Source organism: Ursus arctos, unplaced genomic scaffold (genome assembly GCF_023065955.2).
Source record: "Ursus arctos isolate Adak ecotype North America unplaced genomic scaffold, UrsArc2.0 scaffold_15, whole genome shotgun sequence".
Lineage (NCBI taxonomy): Eukaryota > Metazoa > Chordata > Mammalia > Carnivora > Ursidae > Ursus > Ursus arctos.
In genome coordinates this window covers 25,062,340-25,071,645 of record NW_026622819.1, presented here as the reverse complement: position 1 = coordinate 25,071,645, position 9,306 = coordinate 25,062,340, and the positions used below count along the sequence as shown (strand labels likewise).

Sequence of the window (9,306 nt, the reverse complement as noted above, 5' to 3'; positions counted from 1 at the left end):
TCCTTGACGCCCCTCTCTGCTTCGTCCAGCCAAGCACCGAAATGGAGCAGTTCCCAATAAAAGCATGAGGCAGGCAGATACCATGTTATTCCGGCAGAGGTGCCGGTGGGAATTTGGAAGGGGGGACCTGCCACTCAGGAGACAGGCTGCCACTGGAGATACAAATTTAGGTGCTATCCACATAGAGGTGAACATCCCTCCCAGACAAGTGGATGTGCTGCCCAGAAATAGTGTTTGGAGAGAAAAGGGCCAAGGGAAGAACCCTGAGAAACACCAATATTTGTGGAGCGAGTGGGAGAGAGGATTCATGAAAGGACACTAGCAAGGACTGCAGTGTAGGCAGAGAACTTGGAGACGGTGGCGTCTTGGCAGCCAAGGGAAGGGCAAGTTTCAACACAGAAAGAGACCTTTCCAAACTACTCCTCTGTGAAATCTCTCCGGTCAAGCCAGGTTATTTTGCTCACGATTCCCTAAATGCGTCTAATGGCGTTCCTACTTCTAAGCTTGGACTCCGTTAGCCTCACTTAGGAGGCTCATCTGTACCCATCTCTTCCTACCTGTCCTTCCACAGCCACCCACACAGATGCTGAATGGTCCTCACAGGACCGGGCACAATGTCTTGACCAAAGCAAGGACTTGGTAAATGCTCGATGGTATGCATACGGATTCAAATATCTCCGGGCTTAACTCTACGCATGGTGATGCACAGGGTCAAGGGGTCAGCAAGCTACGTGTGCACCCAGAAAGCCTAGGAACTGTATCTGAGATCTGCTCTCCCCAAGAAATTCTTTTTTTTTTATTTACATTTTCTTTTTTTTTTTAAGATTTTATTTATATATTTGAGAGAGAGACAGAGATAGTGAGAGAGAGCACCACAAGTGGGAAGGAAAGGGAGAAGCAGGCTCCCCACTGAGCAGGGAGCCCGACACAGGGCTCAATCCCAAGACCCTGGGATCATGACCTGAGCCAAAGGCAGACGCTTAACCGACTGAGCCATCCAGCTGCCCCTCCCCAAGAAATTCTTGGACATAGGTTTGACATTAAATATATGTCACTGCTGAGTACAGAAAAGGAAAAATGTCCTAAAATTGAAATGCATGTAATTTGTATGGCAACACTGGGCTAATTAAGGTGCCAATCTGACACAGGTCCATTTACTAACAGAGAAATTAAATCTTTAAGATCTTCACGATGGGCTGGAAACACAGCCATCTGACTTCAGTGAATTAGTAATTATCTCACATAGAGCAGGAAAAGGAAAGAATAAAGGAAATAATTAATAAAGAGCTCTCAATTTAGGCCAATTATCAAATTATTATACCAAAAAAAAAGAGATCCTTGGTTCACCTCCTCCCTCCCTCCAAAAACAGCCTGTGGGAGGAAGATTTTTAGAACTTTACAAAATGAAGCACGCTCACTCCAAGGGGGCAAAAATCAGAAGATAAATACTAATGCAAAATAATTTCCTACAGCTTGAGCTACTTTCAAATTTCACAACTGGGAAGCGGATCGAGTCCGTAGCAATGTATTATTCTAGTTCTCCTCGTTTAACAATTGGCCGGCCCCCAGAAAGGATGTCACTTACAAGTGCTGTGGCATGCTGCTTGCAAGGCTCCGGGATGTCCTGCTTCTGGCTGCCAGGCTGTTTTCTTTGGACACTATCACTCTCAATCATTTTTCGTAACTTCCAAGAGCAACTCGGTGCGGTTTTCTCCATTTCACAGATTAAAGTCTCTGGCACCAAGGTCGCGTGCCCTGAGGTCATCAATTGTTTCAATGCCCATTAATGAATATTTATTGAACCACTATCTCGGGCTCCTCTACCACATCCACCCACACAGACAGCAGCATCAATGGCCAGGCCTTATGAACCAGAACTCTACCCTTGGACTTTAAAACCCTGTGGCTGCTGTCAGCATCCAACACCAGAATCCTGTGTTAGTGCAGCGGCCCACGAAGCTGGCTGGGGCCTGTCCGCCTCCCTTCCCCCAGGCTGGAAGGCTGGACACATGGGCATTCTCTTCTGGCTCCTGTCAATTTATGTGAAATGCCAAGTCCTTTTGCGGCTGTCCTATCAGTAAAATGCAAGGCTTCGCGTCCTGGCGTCGAAGTGCTGCTCTAGTGGGGGGGGGGGGGTGATCTGACTAAAGCAAGATTTCCCTCTGAGAAAGAATGAATCCTGGCATTTGGGAGACTCTTTCACCTCCTCCCCCTGACAGCAAAACTCCACCTCTAGGCTCACTTACTGTAAGTCTTCCTTTTCTAGGTGCTTCCTATAAATGCGATATCCTGGCAATGCTAACCTACCGAACCCCAATATCTTTGTGTAAATGAGTTCCTCACCATGTGGAGAAAGAGGGATGCTGAGACCCTGAGTCTCCAGGAGCACCAGGGGAGAAAAGCAAAAACAGATTAATCAGAGCTTTCCCCTCTACGGTTTTGCGGTGGGCTCCTTCATGTGCACTAATGGGTATAATAGTTCAAGCTGACGTGTGTGCTCATTGCAAGCCAAATGGTAACGTAGCCACGGTCCACAGTTTAAGTGATCTGATTATTCTAAAAAGAACTTAAATTGTGTTTTCATTGTGAAGAATTTGGACAAGGTGCGAAAATGCCCTCTACTCCATGCAGTGACAATACAAGTGAAAAAAAAGAGTAAAACAGCGTAGCCTTTCACTTGTGAAATGTTTTTCCTCACTGCATTGCTATTTTAATCAAGCATATTTGAGTATATTGTCACCATTATTGCAAAATATCTTTCTAACTGAAAGTATATCACTGTAACTAATGGAAATAAAAAAAACAGTGATTGTCTTTCTAAAGGTCAAAATGAAACCCACTGTTTGGAAAAGTCCTTTTTTATAAGTACTGTGGTTCTTCCTTTTTCAAACATTTTCAGATTGCACCTGTTCGGTACTATTTTTGCAATTAATAAATCCACACCTGCCAATATGTGAAAACTCACAAGCAAATGGATAAAAGATTTACAATCAAACAAAAAGCAATTTAGTTGAGAGACTCCCAAGTTTTTAAAATACTCTAATGTGGCACAACGAAAACAATTTAAAAGTTACAAGAATAAACAATTTCAAGGCAATTTTCCTATTTCAAGAAAAGGAAAGTGACTATTTTTTAGATGTCAGTGCATCTTTATTTAAATGTGCTTTGAAAGCCAACTGGTATTTCTTTAGCTAGCGAAAAGAGTGGCTTTTAATAAGCCACTCCTTCTGCAGGGCCACTGTCTGCCTGATTACATTTTCCTAATAAAACTAATCTTATTAATATGTTGGTATGTGAACTCATTATTTTTCTGTTGTTAAAAGCCAACTTGTGGTTCGCTTTTACTCTTTCAAATACAATTAGCAGAGCTCTCAGGGCCTGAAAGGGCCTTTTCATTTGGACAAATGATTCCCTGGCTGACTTTAAAGAAAGGGACTGAGGACAAAAAGGGGAGCCGGCAGCGTGCGGGGGGAGGGGAGGGTCTCCTTCCGAAGCATCTCTGGCAGACACAAAAGCTCGTCTATGCACAGTCTCTTCAGCAGTGGGGCAAACAGGGCTTGCATCCATCAGCTGCATTTTCTTCTTTCATGACTTTTACTGCAGAACTAACTTTTAAAAATCTCAGTAAGAGTATACAGAGTCCATTAAATGATATTATGTAAGACAAGAGGGGGTGAAGTGCCTGGCCAAGATTTTATTGATGATCAGATAACTTTTCAACTGATGGCACCTCCCACACTGTTCCTGTGCGAAACCAGTGTCAAAATCCAAGCTGGTTTAAACAGCTTTACTGCTAGGCCATCCCCTCATTGAAGGAAATGAGAGCGGTGTTTTCCAACATTTTGGGCTTTCCAAAATGTAATGTGTGGCCTATCTAAGCAATGATTTATTAAACCTGTCTCTGTTCAAATACCTTGGCTAGATAAATCGGCTGCTCCCCAGGCTCCCATTTCATTTTTGAGTGTCAGCGGGAAACGTGGGAGAGAGGCAATGCCCAAATACACATCCCACCTACCTAACAATACTGCTGTGCCTCAAACACTGCCGGAATATTTGTTTAGTTAGTTAAATTTTCAACTTTTAAATAAGGAGAAAAAACAAGCTATGGGTGGCCCGCTAACCTCAAACGAGCAAATATTCAAGGTTATAAAATCACCCCCTGCTCAGAATACCTGGTTAGAAATAAAAACAGCATTTACCAAATTCTACCCCAAGTCAAGAACAGAGGTGGCATTAAGAAGCATGAAACCGAATTTGAAAACCAAAGCACTAAGGATGCAGCATTATTTCATTAAAAAAAAAAAAAAGTGAGGGGAGGCTCTACACGTTCTTTATAACTAGAACACCTTTTTGTAACAACAAAAAGCCATTTCTGAGGTTCATTGGAGAAAGACTAAAAAACAGTTCTGATTCATCTTAAAAACTAGGCTCTAATTTGGTGTTTGCAAAAGTACACTTGCAGCTCTCTTTGCTAATAAGGCAGATTGAACACAGAACACTGCAATTCCTTATGTATGCAAAGGTGAGTTTTGCATATGCAAACACATACCATAGAATGGTGACCATTTCAAAGCTGAAGAAAAGTTGGTCCTTTGTTCTTAAAAAACCGAAGTAATGAAAATTTCCAAGAGACTTTTCTGATGTAAGGTTACAAGCAGCAGAATAGAACATTGTAATAAATCTCCTAAAATAGGGGAGGGGACGTCTTGTGATGATTGTTACACTGTGATTTTTCGGTAAAGGATGTACATTCCATACCCAGATAAGGACAATGAAACAGCCTCTAAATTAAGACTAAAGTCAGAAAAACACTTTGAATATGTAATAACAGAAACTTGGGCCTGGGAAAGCTCCTTGAGGTGGTAGCCCAAATCTCTGGTTTTATAATAGAGGAAGCCCTGAGAGGTGAAGGACCTGGCCAAGGGCTTTCTTAGCCCAAGTCCACTGCCCTAGTCCATGGTCAGGAAGTCGGCCTTCTCTCCCACAGCTCTTCCCCAGCTGGATTGCATTTGGCTCTAGAATAATGCTGTCTGCAATAGTGGAGATTACTAGGGGTTGGATCACATTCAGAGGAGACAGTCTCTGCTTTGGAAGGTAATTGAGCCCCACGTTGGGGCCTGTTAACATCTTCAAATGTTTTTTAACTTTTTTCCTAAAGTATTTTGTTTTATAATAAAAGAGTCCTAACCGATTCTAGAAAGGGGTTTAAGTTGCTACCACTGCACTGTGATAAATTACAAATAATGTGCCAGGACACAAACAGCTCCCATTATTTTTATTTAAATATCCCATCTTCTAACCTTAAACTGAGTCAACTTGGCTTTTAAAAAATCTACTTTCAAACCTAAACTTCTACTTTGACTGGCAACAGGATCCCTAGATGATGTTCCTGTATATGTACAAAAGAATCATTTTTCAAAAGAATCTGGTATATAAGCTGTATTAGAGGAGTTTAGTCCTAGACATAAAGTTAAAAAAAAAAAGTCTTCATACACCTGTATAACAAACCTGTAAAAGAACAACCCTTTTCTTAGTATTACTGTTAATGTATGTTGCTTGTGTATAACTGCTTTTAAAGAATCACCCAAGGCAGACATGTCTGTGAGGGTGAGAAAGTGAACACTAAGCTAGTAAGTCAAGAAAAAGTAGCCACTACAAGGGAAACTGGAACCAAACAGGAAATTCTAAAGGAGCTACAGCTTTTGGGACCACAAGAAACACGATAGATCCCTCTCTCAAACACACTCAACTCTCTTCCTTGCTTTGAATATAACGAGATTACCCTCCCACACCTGTCACTACCAAAAAAAACAAACAAACATACAAAACAAGATGGCATCACCATCTTTGAACATTTGCATGGTCCTGAGATTCAACAATCCAGGGAGACTTCGGTAAAACACACATTCCCTCCAAAATCCCTACCAAAACAACAATAAGAGAAATTTTTTAAGGTGTAAACTTATAAGTGGAAAGAGTACAGGAAGGAAATAGATGAGAAATATCAACAAAATTTTGGAAGCTGGAAAGGGGTAACCAACACAATAGACCCAAGAAGCTGAAACTAGACTATGTACAGGAATAGAGCAGGGAGTGCCAGTAAAAAACAAAGAATTCTCATAAAGAAGCTCTAGAATTGGAGGCACCTGTTACCTCTGGAGGCAGGGGTGCCATGCAGTTGAAAATGGTGGGATTAGTTGAAAGGCTGTGTACAGATCACTTCGACTCAAATGCACTTCCCCTGCCCCAAGCCACCAACAAACCTTACCCAGAGAAGAAATTGTCCCTTCCCATCCAGGCAGAAAACAGGAGGTTTATTGGCTAAAGCTGTTGACACAAAAAAGATCTGAACAGGAAGGTATCAAGCACAGGTGGAGCTCAGGTGAAGCATAAAACTGAAAATGAGGTTTAAGTGAAAAGTCTACAATCCTGAAGGTGAAGCTTCCCCACCATGGTCTCCCAGAATGTAGGGAAGCTTTACAACTCTCAAGAAGGGATTTGGTGAATTCTTCGATGAGCCTAAGAGAAACAACCTCCAGCTAATCATATTTCGGATAAGCCTTTGAAAAAACTAGCTCAGGGGCACCTGGGTGGCTCAGTCATTAAGCGTCTGCCTTCGGCCCAGCATTCTGGGATCGAGCCCCGCATTGGGCTCCATGCTCCACTGGGAGCCTGCTGCTTCTTCTCCCACTCCCCCTGCTGTGTTCCCTCTCTCGCTGGCTGTCTCTATCTCTGTCAAATAAATAAATAAAATCTGAAAGAAAGAAAGAAAGAAAGAAAGAAAGAAAGAAAGAAAGAAAGAAAAGAAAAGAAAAGAAAAGAAAAGAAAAGAAAAGAAAAGAAAAGAAAAAACTAGCTCAATACCTTATTACCCTACAATAAAATCTACCTCTAAACACGTTTTCATGCACACAGAGCTTCTAGATAGTCTCTTTCATGGATCACCCTTAAATAGCTAAAGTTTACCAATAGTTTAAGAAAACCTTGTAATATGAAAGAGAAAGAAATCAAAAGGAATACTTTTTAAAAGGAACTTGAAATAAACAATGAAGAAAGTAAAAGAAAACTTACCAAAAAACACCTCATCTCAACAAAAGTAAGATACCAGAATTGTAAAAAGCATCTTTGTTTTATGTTCCCTTAGAAAAAATTCTACTTACTAAATTGTGATAGTCCACTAATTATAACATGGATCCCAACTTCAGATAAGTTAAAATGTGAAAGAAATGTAGTCTAGATCTGATGAAAGTGTATATGCAGAAAGATAAGATACTGAATCCAGGAAACAACGCCAGGGTACTATTTTTTAGAAAGAGAATAAGAGAGAGCTCTTGGAAATTAAAAATATGATAGCAGAATTTAAAAATTTAGTGGACACTTCGGAAGATAAAGTTGAGGCAATCTCTCAGAAAGGAAAAGAAAAAGGCAGAGTTGGAAAATGGGAGAAAAAATTTGAAGAATCAACTGAAAAGAGCCAACATCCAACTTCAAAATTTCTGGAAAGCAAGCAAAGTGACCAGCACAAAGATTTTAAAAGACCCACACCAAGACACATCATTGTGAAAACACAGAGCACCAGTGAGCCAATTGTCTGCCTGTGGCCTCCAATTCATTTCCCTCCCTGCATCTGCTTTGCTCTGCCCTATATCACAGGAGGATGATTCCTCCAGGCTGCATTTCCCTGTCAGCTGACTTCTGGTTGGTTCAGCCAATGGGAAGCACTGGTGGGAGAGTCAGGAAGAAGGAAAAAACCAGGATATTTCTTCCTCTCTCCCCCCTCACCTTAGGTGGCATCTCTGGCCAAGGATGCATTTCTTCCATGCATCTAGCTCCTATGAGCAGCCCTAACTCTTTGGTCCTGGTAAAACTATTTCTTTCCTGGTCCTTCTAGCTCTGGAAATGGTAATAGCTTTTGCTGTTGCTAATTTCTGGCTTGCCTCACTATTCTATTTGGCATTTCAGCTCTTCCTACACCTTAAAGTTACCTTCTCCTATTAAATTCCTTCTGTTGAATTACCTAGTTTTTCCTGACTAGACCCTGATTAAACAATCAACAATACAGAGAAAATACTAAAGGCTTCTATAGACAGAGAAAAAAAAATGTGACATGAAAAACATAAATAATCAGAATGGTAACACCAAAAGCTGCAAAACAATAGAGCAATGACATCAAAATTTAAGGGAAAATGAATCTTCAAACTAAATTTTATACCCAGCTAAATAATCGATTAGATATAAAAATAAAACAAAATGTTTTGTAATATTCAAAGTCTCAAAAGATTTTCCACTCACATCATCTTCTTCAAAATTAAGGCGAAATTCAACTAAGAAGGAGATTTGATATCTAAGAAAAAGGGGACCTAATACAGGAGAAAACTGAAGGACCATTTCCAGGTTGATTCTAAAGGAAGCAATTACTCTAAACTAGAGCAGGAAAAAAATGGGCTGAAGAAGAAAAATCACTAACATCATTCTAGGGAATGAGAACAAAATAGTGAGAACTATATGGAAGCAAATAAAAAACAAGGAAGTTATTAACTTCAGAGAAAAAGGCTACACAGGAGAGGAAATGTAATCATAAAACACCACATGGTTCTGCTACATGGTTCATTATATATATGGTCATAATAATAATAGCTCTGAATGTGGGGGGTAGCTTTTCTTCAAATTTTATTTTGTGAATGTACCTTTAACTAAAAACTATGTTATAAAATATTGGGAGGATGGGAGGAAAAGTATTTGTAGAGAAACTGTTACTGTAAAGGAGCTAAATCTATTTCCATTTTAGAAAATAATGAGATGATAGCAGATTTTATATAACAACATCAGCAGCATAAATAGGCTATTTTAGAAATAGAGAGGGAAACAGCAGAAGAGGCCAATAAAAACATTAAGGATTATTGCCTCTAAGGAATGGGAGTCAGGAGTAGAGAAGAACAGGACACTGCTGTTTCTCTATAATTCTTACAGTACCATAAATTTATTTTTTAATTCCATCTGGTTCTTTTTTTCATTTATTGTATTCAGTCTAGAAAGTCATGTATTATTTTGGTTTCAACAACAACAACATCAGAGGAAGAAGGTGAGCTTCACCCAAAGGCAGAGCCAACTGTTTACGAGGCCAGCCAGTGAATGGGCCTCAGAAGTGCCAAACACAATAGGGAGAATGGGGCAAGGCCAAGAGTGGGATTTACACGACTGAGAAGTCAGACAGGCTGCCAGAGGGGAAAAGATGTCTCCAGCACTGGCTCAGTCTAAACTGAGAAATAGTAGCAAGGATAAATTTAAGTCTACCTCTTCAAGACA

The 9,306-nt window shown here is 40.4% G+C and overlaps 1 protein-coding gene and 1 long non-coding RNA gene across 3 annotated transcripts in view; one reads left to right on the top strand and one right to left on the bottom strand.

Moving 5' to 3' along the window:
* Positions 1-9,306, bottom strand: part of NPR3 (natriuretic peptide receptor 3) — a 71,460-nt gene that overhangs the window by 33,187 nt on the left and 28,967 nt on the right. The window lies entirely within an intron of this gene.
* LOC123001459 (uncharacterized) overlaps positions 1-9,306 on the top strand; it is a 49,379-nt gene that overhangs the window by 24,501 nt on the left and 15,572 nt on the right. The window lies entirely within an intron of this gene.